We start from the raw sequence: 11,305 nt of genomic DNA, 5'->3' as shown, positions 1-11,305 counted from the left end.
GGGGAGCCTGGTTTGCCGCACGCTCCTTCCTCTCTCTGCGCTTGATTTCTGCATGCTCTCGGCGACGAGACTCGAGGTGCTCAGCGCCCTCCCGGATGCTCTTCCTCCACTTAGGCCTCTCATGGGCCAGGGAGTCCCAGGTGCCGGTGGGGATATTGCACTTTATCAAGGAGGCTTTGAGGGTGTCCTTGAGACGTTTCCTCTGCCCACCTGGGGCTCACTTGCTGTGTAGAAGTTCCGAGTAGAGCGCTTGCTTAGGGAGTCTCATGTCGGGCATGTGGACGATGTGGCCCGCCCAACGGAGCTGGTTGAGTGTGGACAGTGATTCAATGCTGGGGATGTTGGCCTGAGCGAGAACACTGACGTTGGTGCGTCTATCCTCCCAGTGGATTTGCATGATCTTGCGAAGGCAGCGTTGGAATTCTAGAGTGCATCTGTTGTCGACATCAGCTGAGACACTCGTAATTGAGGAGTATCTGATAACAAAATACTGCGAATGCTGGAAATCTGAAATAAAAACAGAAAATGCCAGAAATACTCAACAGGTCCGATTTATATTTTTATGTGAGCAGTATCTTACCCGAACAACTTTCACAAGCAATTTGATCAGTTAGGAAACACTTTTTTGCAATGTTCTTTTGCTGTTTTGCCTACACAGAGCTGCACTTGCTTCTTACTGCTTCTGGCAGGGTCAGGCGACCAGCAGATATTCATCCCTTCCCCCACCCCATAACCACAATGACAGCTTCACAGGAGCAAGTATGACAGTGCATAAGGGATGCCATTGTCTACAATTATTATTATGATGAAGAGCGGCAAGGATGGAATAAAGGAGAGTCAGGCAGCCTTTAAGGAGGATGCACTATATGGCCTATGAAATTCCGGCCTCCCCGGTTCAGTACGGAGTGTGTACAGACCCGGGAAGGCATCGCAAAAGCCGTTTTTTGGCGCGCAATTTCATGTGCCGAAAACCAACTTTTCCAATTTGTCAAGTTCTGGCTTGACAGATCGCACGCATCTCGGCAGCGAGGGCATTCGCATGGGCAAGATTGTGGTACTTGCCCATCTCTTGCCCAGCAAATGTCTTTAAAACTCAGCCTACTTTTACCAGCGTAAGAGTTTTAAAACATATAAAAACAATATAAAACTCAAATTTTAAAACACATTTTTCTGTTAAAAACCCTGCCCACTAAGGTAAGTTTATTTTAAACCCTAATTACAAAACTTTTTTAAAAATCAGAAAAATATACTTTTTTTCTGACATTTATTAATTTTAATTTCAATTAATTTTAATTATGTGAGATGTGTTTTTTATTTTTTATGTTGCGTTTAGTGTGTTGTTTTTTTCCTCATTAATAGCAATGAAAACTCACAGCTACGGAGTTCTCATTGCTATTAATGAGAATACTGTACCTGATTGGTTGTGCAGTCACACGTGACTGCACCTTCTGCATTGGAACCTCAAGGACGGGAACATGCTCCGAAGATCGGGAAGAGAAGACCTCCCCACCAGAATCGAAGGCGCATCCAGGACCACCAGGTAATTGGGTAAAAATTCTCAGGCCGGAGGCATTCGTCCGAAAGAAGCCTCCGACCAGCATTTCAGAGCCATATATATACATATAGAATATACCGCCAGGAGAGGTTATTTGAGGACTTTAATGAGGAGATATATGAGAAGAATGAGCTTCACCAAAGAGGCAAAAGGGCAGTTCCGTCATCTACTGCACGACGACCTGTAGCCATGGTCCTCTGCCTGCACTGCTCTCTCTGTAGCAATAAAGGTGACCACCACACTCAATTTTTATGGATCATTTCAGGTTGCCTATAATAGCAGAACTAGCATGGATTCATCAGGCAACTGATGTACTTTACAGGAGGACTGGGGAACTCATCACCTCTGATATTACACAAGGCCCAGCAGCGAGATAAGGCCATCCAGGTTTACGGGATTGCTGGCTTTCGCAAGGTCTAAACACGTTGCTTTGTGCGTGCTAATATCCATTATTTGCACAGTAAAATTATTTGCTAGGGACTTACACAAAAGACTCCTCCAACGGATGCGAATATGAGCTGACCCAGGAAACTCCTGCGTCGATACCTCTTCAGACCACTAGAGGGCACAAATCGGTTTCCATTGGTGTCATCATCATCATCATTGCCAGTCCCTCGAAATCAAGGAAGACTTGCTTCCACTCCTGAAGTGAGTTCTTTGGTGGCTGAACAGTCCAATACGAGAGCCACAGACCCTGTCACAAGTGGGACAGACATTCATCGAGGGAAGGGGTAGGTGGGACTGGTTTACCGCACGCTCCTTCCACTGCCTGCGCTTGACCCCTTCACGCACTCGGCTTTGAGAGTAGAAGAACTCAACGCTGTCCCAGATGCACTTTCTCCACCTAGGGCGGTCTTCGGCCAGGGACTCCCAGGTTTCAGTGGTGATGTCACACTTTATCAGGGAGGCTTTGAAGGTGTCCTTGTAACGTTTCCGCTGCCCACCTTTGGCTCATTTGCCGTGAAGGAGCTCCGCATAGAGCATTTGCTTAGGGAGTCATTGGTGTAAAGGCAATGCAACTCACTGCATGGAATTTCTCCCCTCCATTTTAATAGCCATGTGTGGTAAAGAACTCTATATTTTAATAACCCTCTGCGTGAAAACATTTCTTCTAACTTCCTTTTTCATTGTTCTAGTGATAATATTGAGTATATTTCTGCATTGTGGTTGATTCTTAACTACCCTCTGAAATGGCCTAGCAAGCCATTCAGTGGTATCAAACCGCTAAGAAAAACAACAGAATAAAACTGGACGGATCACCCGGCATCGACTTAGGCACCAGATTCGAACACTACAAAGACACACCCAGCCCAGTCAACCCTTCAAAGTCCTCCTCACTAACATCTGGGGACTTGTGCTAAAATTGCGAGAGCTGTCCCACAGACTAATCAAGCAACAGCCTGATATAGTCATACTCACAGAATCATACCTTTCAGCCAACGTCCAAGACTCCTCCACCACTATCACTCGGTATTCAGCCAGAAGTACCGGGCGGATGATCCATATCGGCCTCCTCCTGAGGTCCCCACCATCACAAAAGGCAGCCTTCAGCCAATTTGATTCACTCCAAGTGATATAAAGAAACGGCTGAGTGCACTGGATACAGCAAAGATTATGGGCCCTGAAAATATCCCGGCTGTCGTGCTGAAGACTTGTGCTTCTGAACTAATCGTGCCTCTGGCTGTAAGGTCTTGTTTCTGTAGTACAGATTTACACGAGGCATATACTGAAGTCAAGGTCACTTAGGACTTGTACCTTTATTATACAGCTCTCGAATGCCAGACTTGCCTGAGACCTGTCCTTATATACCTATCTGGGACAGGTATTCAGTGTCTCCTGTAAGTGCACCCCTGGTGGTAAGGTAAGCTTGTGGTTACAGGTCATCTCTAGTTACAGTCATGTATAGCATGGTAAGATACAGTTATGTACAGTAGTGTGAGATACATGACATCACTTAGGTCTTATTGTCTTTCTACGTTTAGTTTCTTAGGTGGTCTACGTTCTTGTGTGGAGTGTCTTAGTTGTGGTTCAGTTGTTTGCCTTGGTGTCTGTTTTTCTTTTGGTGTGATTGTTGGTATCTTGTCTGGGCTGTCTGTTTCGTTTAGTATGATTGTTGGTGTCTCGCCTGGGCTGTCTGTTGGGATTGCCCTTTCCTCAGGTTGTTTTCTCTGTCTGTCTACCAGGTGTGGTGTGAGTTCCACATTGTAGTCTGCCTCTGGTTCAGCAGTGTTGTTGGTAAATCTGCTTTTGACTTGGTCTATATGCCTCCGGCAGGTTTGGCCGTTGTCCATTTGTCGCCACTGTAAAGTCTTGTCTCTGTAGTACAGATTTACACGAGGCACATACTGAAGTCAAGGTCACTCAGGACCTTTACCTTTATTACACAGCTCTCGAATGCCACACTTGCCTTATATACCTGTCTGGGACAGGTATTCAATGTCTCCTATAAATACACCCCTAACAATAAAATAAACTTGTAGTTACAAGTCATCTCTAATTACAGTCATGTATAACATAATAAAATACAATTATATACAATAATATAAGATACATGACAATGGCCAAGTTGTTCCAGTACAGCTACAACACTGGCATCTATCCAACAATGTGGAAAACTGCCCAGGTATGTCCTGTCTGCAAAAAACAGGACAAATCCAATCTGTCCAATTACCACCCCATCAGTCTACTCTCAATCATCAGCAAAGTGATGGAAGGTGTTGTCGACAGTGCTATCAAGCAGCACTTACTCACCAATAACCTGCTCACTGATGCTCAGTTTGGGTTCCACCCGGACCACTCAGCTCCAGACCTCATTACAGCTTTGGTCCAAACATGGACAAAATAATTCCAGAGGTGAGGTGAGAGTGACTGCCCTTGACATCAAGGCAGCATTTGACCAAGCATAGCATCAAGGAGCCCGGATAAAACTAAAGTCAATGGGAATCAGGAGGAAAACTCTCCACTGGCTGGAGTCATATCTAGCATAAAGGAAGATGGTTGTGGTTGTTGGAAGTCAATCATCACAGCCCCAGGACATCGCTGCAGGAATTCCTCAGGACAGTGTCCTGGGCCCAACCATCTTCAGCTGCTTCATCAATGACCTTCCCTCCATCATAAGTTCAGAAGTGGAGATGTTCGCTGATGACTGCACAGTGTTCAGTGCCATTCGCAAATCCTCTGATAATGAAGCACTCCCTGCCCACATGCAGAAAGATCTGGACAACATTCAGGCTTGGGCTGATAAGTGGCAAGTAACATTCGCGCCACACAAGTGCCAGGCAATGACTATCTCCAACAAGCGAGGGTCTAACGGCTGCCCCTTGACATTCAGTGGAATTATCATTGCCAAATCCCCCACCATCAACATCCTGGGGGTCACCATTGACCAGAAATTTAACTGAACCAGCCACAGAAATACTGTGGCAACAAGAGCAGGTCAGAGGTCTGGGTATTCTGCGGCGAGTGTCTCACCTCCGAACTCCCCAAAGCCTTTCCGCCTCTACAAGGCAAAGTCAGGAGTGTGATGGAATACTCTCCACTTGCCTGGCTAAGTGCAGCTCCAACAACACTCAAGCAGCTTGACACCATCCAGGAAAAAGCAGCCCACTTGATTGCCACCCCATCCACCAACTTAAGCATTCAATCCCTCCACCTTGGCTGCATTTTGTACCATCTACAAGATGCACTGCAGCAACTCACCAAGGCTTCTTCAGCAGCGCCTCCCAAACCTGTGACCTCTACCACCTAGAAGGACAAGGGCAGGAGGTGCATGGAAATACCATCACCTGCAAGTACCCCTCCAAGTTACACACCATCCTGAATTGGAAGTACAGGTTCAACCTCCAAAATCCGGAGTTCTGGAATCCAGAATGTTCCGGAATCCGGACACCGGGTCGATCCGTGGCAGGGTCGTCTAGAAACCGGAAAATGTTCTGATATCCGGACCCCCCCCCCGCCTCAGCGAACTGACATCGCCCCGCCCCGACTTCGCCCGCACCAACCTCACCACGACTTCGCCTGCCCCGACAGCGCGGTCCGACCTCGCCCGTCTTGACTTTGCCCCGGCAGCCCCCCCTCCCCTTTACTCGGCTGCCCGACCCCACCTACCTTGGGCCAGACAAGGAACTCCTCCACGGCAGCGGGGCCCCGCCCGAACATTTTCTTGACGGTGGGGCCCCGCTCGAACATTTCCTCGACGGTGGGGCCCCACCCGACTACCTCATCAATGGGGCCGGCAACCTGAACAGCTCCTCGGCGAGCAGCCCACCGCCCCCCCCAACCTCCCCGCAACCGCCTTTCTGACGTTCTGAAATCCAGAAATGCCCGAACCTGGGCTCGGGTGTTTCCGGATCCGTGACATCAAAAAGCCATTCTGACATCCGGAAAAACACGAAAACCAGGTCGGCCTCGGTCCTGAGGTTGCCGGATTCAGGAAGTCGATCCTGTATATCATTGTTCCTTCATCGCCGCTCAATCAAAATCCTGGAACTCCCTCTGTAACAGCATTATGGGAGTACCTTTACCACACGGACTGCAACGGTTCAAGAAGGCGGCTCACCACCACCTTCCCAAGGCAATTAGGGATGGGCAATAAATTTTGGTCTTGCCAGAGACGCTCAAATCCCATGATCGAATAAAAAAAACCCTCAGTTGTCAGAAAATCACAGACTGACGAGCAACAGACCTCAGCCCACAGGTTTAATTGTATTAATCATGTATTAATCAAAATATCAGTTTGGTAATATATTGATATACGGTCGGCTGTGTTTATTTGCAACACAAGTGGGTTGGACCAAATTTTTGTAGTGAGCATGCGCAGCTGCGTTGGGGAGGGGACAGTATTTTTGACTCCTCTCCCATAAAGGTAGGCATGTGCCCAACAACTCAAACTTGTTTGTACAAATAAGCCCTCTGCAAAATGTCTTAAGGCACTTCACAGTTGGGATTCGGACACTTGCAAGAATAGAAGAGAATGTAGGGGAGGAGACCAAAAATAGGGTGAAAATGTAGACTTTAAAGATGCTTTTCGGTTAGACTTTACATCGGGATCACCCAGTTACTGCCCATTTAACCGCTAAGATTGAGTTTAATGCCCATATTTGATTATAAATGGAAACTAACCCCCAATTTTTGCCCATTTATCGCTGGTGTAACTTTTGGCATGCAATTAACGCCGGGAATTAGCTGAACTGCCCGCCTATATTTTTTTAATAAAATCTGATGTCATCACTTGTGCACCGCGCCAGAAGACTGTTTATAATGGAAACTAATGCCCAAATCCCGCCCAGATTATCGCCGAGCGCTACTTTCGGCATCTCGCCCAAAAAGATGCTCAAGAAAAGATGCACTCACCTGATCTTAACCCAGCGGTATGGACGCCATTTTGTAATTTGGAGCCTTTTCATAAAAGGCTGCTTTAAGTTCATGGGAGCATTGAAGTAATTTGTGCTTTTAAGGTTATTTTAAAATCTCTTGACAACCATCTAATCACATTGTGGTGAATTTTGAGTTTCTATTGCATTTACAGAGGACAATTTAATAATTTTGAAGACATAATAGGGCATTTATAGTAATGGGGCCTGTAATTTCTCAGCCAGTATTAATGACAACTTACATGCTGCAGACTAGAGATGGGAGAAGGTTTATTGAAGAGCATTATGTGCCCAATCAAAGAAGTGGCAGACTGCTGAGGAAGAGGAGACCTTACACCCAACGCATTTACAGGGATAAACGATCATACCTGGACTTGTCCAATAACACGTACCTTAGGAGGCTGCGCTTCCAAAAGGAGGTCATCAGTAAGATATGCCAGCTCATAATGGGAGATCTGCAGCCTAACAGCACCATCAGGATTGCACTGCCCATTGAGGTCAAGGCTACTGCAGAACTTTCCTGCTATGCATCGGGCTCCTTTCAGGCCTCAGCTGGCAACATTTGCGATATCTTTCAGCACGCCACATATTGCTGCATTTGACAAGTGACAGAAGCCCCTTACGCTCGCAGGATGGACTTTATAAACATCACAATGACTAGGGAGGTACAGATTGAGAGGGCTTTGGGTTTCTCGAGAATAGCAAACTTCCCCAAGGTGCAGTGAACAATAGCCTGTACGCACATCGCCCTGTGAGCACCTTTTCAGGATGCAGAGGTGTTTTGGAACCGAAAGGGATTCCGCTCCCTGATTGTGCAACTCGTTGTCGACCACAAGCAAATAATCATGGCAGTAAATGCAAAATTTCCAGGGAGCATCCATGAGTTGCACATCTTGCATGAGATCACTGTCTCTGACCTGTTTAAGAGTCAGCCACAAGGTCACGGTTGGATGCTGGGGTATAAAGGATATGGCCTTGTCGGCTGGCTCATGACCTCCCTGCGTAAGCCCCAGACGGAAGCCGAGAAGCGCTGCAATGAAAGCCATATCGCCACACGCAATATCAGCAAAAAGGCAATTGGTGTGCTTAAGCAATGCTTCAGATGCCTGGATCACTCAGGAGGTGACTTACAATACCACCCTGACCAGGTCGCTGAGTTCATTGTGGTGCGCTGCATGTTGCATAACTTAGCTATCAGGAAGGGACAAGAATTGCCAGATGGGACTGCTGGTCCACCTCAGGAGAGAGATGAGGTGGAAGAGGAGGATGAGGAGGTGGACAAGGACCTCGGAGAGGACAATCAGGCTGGCATTGAAGCCATGCCACCACCCCACCCTAGACCGCAGGAAAAGCCCCGTGGTAGTTATGCAGCTGCAAGACTTGCGTCAGCAAGTTACGTTGGTGACAGTTACAGTTGCATTACATTACGTTTCATCCTTGCCTGGCCTAGCCTCACCATTGTTTGCAAACCTTGTATTGATGTTTAACCTTTCTGTTATTGGAAGACACTGCACAACATTGTTAAGTTAAATAAAAATATTTAATGATTACAAAATTTAAAAACATTTTTTTTAACAAACATGCATGTGAATATAAACACCCATCTCCCCCCCCACCGCCCCACCCCCACCCCAACAGTGATTTAAAAAAAAATAACAGTAATATATAACAATATATAACAACAATTTTTCAAAAACAATTATAAATATAACACCCACCCACCCAACAGTCAACAAATTTATTAAAACAATAACTGAACAACACAAATACAAAAAAATACTGTTCCCCCTCCTCTACTTGCGGCCATGCCTCGCCTTGCCTCTATCCCCCTGGTCTGAACCCACCCACTCCCACTTACACCCCCCCTTCTACCCGCATTACCACCAAGCCACCTTGTAGCAGAACACCTCGAGCACTGCTGCTGTGTAGGGGCTGGCGGTAGCAGAGTCACAGTTGAGGCTGGAGAATCTGGAGAGGATGTTTCCAAAGAAATGTCCTCCGAGTCAGAAGCAACTGCTTTCTCCTGACTCGCATCCGTCGACAAGGGCGGTATGGCACCTTGGGGTGCAGTGCCGTATCCTGAGACCATAGCCAGCTGTATGGCATCTATGGAATCGCCATTCTCTGCATTGCCGCAACCATTCGTGGCATTTCATCTGAGATTAACGCAGTCAGAGTGACAATGTGACCAGTTAATCCACCCATTACTTGGCGGAGCTCTCGATCAATGTTAACACTCATCCGAGACAGTTAAACCATGTCCAGGTTGACATCTGCCTGTCTAGGAGCAATCCGACTTCGCCGAACCAACCTCCGCGAGGTCAGCATAGACATTGAACCACTCGGGGCTTGGTCCCACTGCTTTCTCGGTGGAGGAGGACGTGGCCGGAGGAACATTTGAACAGCCTGCTACAGGCTCATTATCCATCTCTTCAGTGGACAACAGGACTTGAACTAGGAGTGGAGAAGCTCTTACCTCATCGCCTCCTGATAGAGCCTAGGGAGCCTGCAAAGCCTGGGGAGCCTGGAGAGCCTGGGGAGACTGGTGACCTAGAAAACATAAATGAGGTTCATAGAAAAGGTGGGGGGGGGGGGCAGGGTGACATGAGAATGCTTATGCTATGCAGCCATATGTACGAGGAGCACCACTACAGCTATAAATATCACTGACAGACGTCACATATAATTAACATCATGATAGTACAGAATTGCATTGCATTACAATGATATTTCATGATCCAATCATTAATTACATAACATTAAATAACATTGCATCAATCATATATTATACTGAAATGGCATTAAATTACTTTAAATCACCAATAGTTTATACAGTACTTACGTGGCGCAGAAACGGGTTCAACACCACCACGGGTGGCTGAACGATTATGCACCTTCACTAGTGCCAACGCCTGCTCCTCCAGATCTGTGAGCTGGCACAGTTCTGCCGGTCCTCCTCCGGTCCACCTCTGCTCCACACGGTTTTTTGAAATCTTCCTCTGCAAAGATGACAAGAGCATGGCATAAGCTCATTGCCGAGGTACAATTACAGATATTACAAATATTACTAGATACTATTACTTTTACATAACACAAACAACACACAGATAATTCACAATTAGTCATCGCCCTTGCTATTCATCGTTAACGTTATATGCTAATACGCTTTGTATGCAATTGAATGCATGATTATATCTACGGTCTGAGAATAAATTTAATAAGATTGTGGTTAGGAACTATGCCATGACAACAAGATTACCAGCTGAATTGCAATCCAACAGATCTACATTTGAATGAATGAGCCATTGCATCATTACAATTATAATTATACATTTAATAAATTTAATATTTACTCTTCCGGAACCAACAAGGTCGTTCCAGCGCTTGCGGCACTGGTTTCGCTCACGGACATCGTGGGCCGCTGATGACACTACTTCGGTGATCTCTGCCCAAATCCGCTGATAGACTCATGGTGGCGGTTTCCTATGACCACCCCTGGTTAATTGAGCCCAACGAGTTTTCACCTCGTGGACCAGGGCAGCATTTGCCTCTTCGTTAAATCTTTTGGCACGCCTTCTCCCACCCATCTCTGTTCTCGGCCTTTTGGCTAAGATCATGCGTAACTGACCTGACAGGGGAGTAACCATGACCAGAAAGTGGTTCTCCCTGGATCAGGAAGGTGGTTCTCCTATGCTTTTTGGAAATAGGAGGTGGGTGGGGGACCTGACCCGTCCACCTCCATGGAGGTGGGTGGGGGGCTTGACCCATCCACCTCCATGGCACGAACCTGGTATTGCAGTACTTCCAGGAACGGTGCTTGGGCTCTAGGCCTTTTGGCTAAGAGCATTGGCGTAGAGTGATCCTTGATGGGTGCAAGGTGACCTCTGGCGTTTGTGATCTGACAAAGAATTGGAAAGATTGGCAACGAATATAAAAAAATAAATTAAAAAAAATCTCTGCATCATCACTCCCTTCACCCACCTCTGCCACCTCACCAACATCACTTAAACCTGACTCCACGTATTCCATTATTATTTTTATAATTCTCCTATCAAAATTCACCACTTCTTTCACCAGCTTTCCTCAAACGACTCTCTCTCGCTCTCTCTTTCAATTGTTCTGCGCATGTGCAGATGACCCCTGGCCTCCCAAATCGCGGGAAAAATTAATTACTTAAAAAAAACACGCGTGCGCAGAACGGCCATTGCTATGGATGCCTGCCTTGCACGATAGAATAAATCATTATCACCCATTTCAAATCGCTACGGTTAACGCCCAAATTAAAAAAGCGAGACTAGTGGTTTCTAAAATGGGCAATATTCTGGCGATCCCAAAAAATAATAAAACCACCAACGCTGGAAATATCACCCACTTATAG

General features: G+C 46.6%; 1 non-coding gene across 1 annotated transcript; it reads left to right on the top strand.

The window, feature by feature from the left end:
- Positions 1 to 10,512: 10,512 nt before the first annotated feature.
- Positions 10,513 to 10,710, top strand: LOC139263624 (U2 spliceosomal RNA). The gene has a single exon (XR_011593176.1). It is a non-coding gene; the product is annotated as a U2 spliceosomal RNA (small nuclear RNA).
- The last annotated feature ends 595 nt before the right edge of the window (positions 10,711 to 11,305 follow it).

The sequence above is a fragment of the Pristiophorus japonicus genome, chromosome 4, assembly GCF_044704955.1.
Source record: "Pristiophorus japonicus isolate sPriJap1 chromosome 4, sPriJap1.hap1, whole genome shotgun sequence".
NCBI classification, from domain to species: domain Eukaryota; kingdom Metazoa; phylum Chordata; class Chondrichthyes; family Pristiophoridae; genus Pristiophorus; species Pristiophorus japonicus.
The sequence above is the reverse complement of the archived record's forward strand: the minus strand, read 5'-3'. Positions and strand labels throughout refer to the sequence as shown.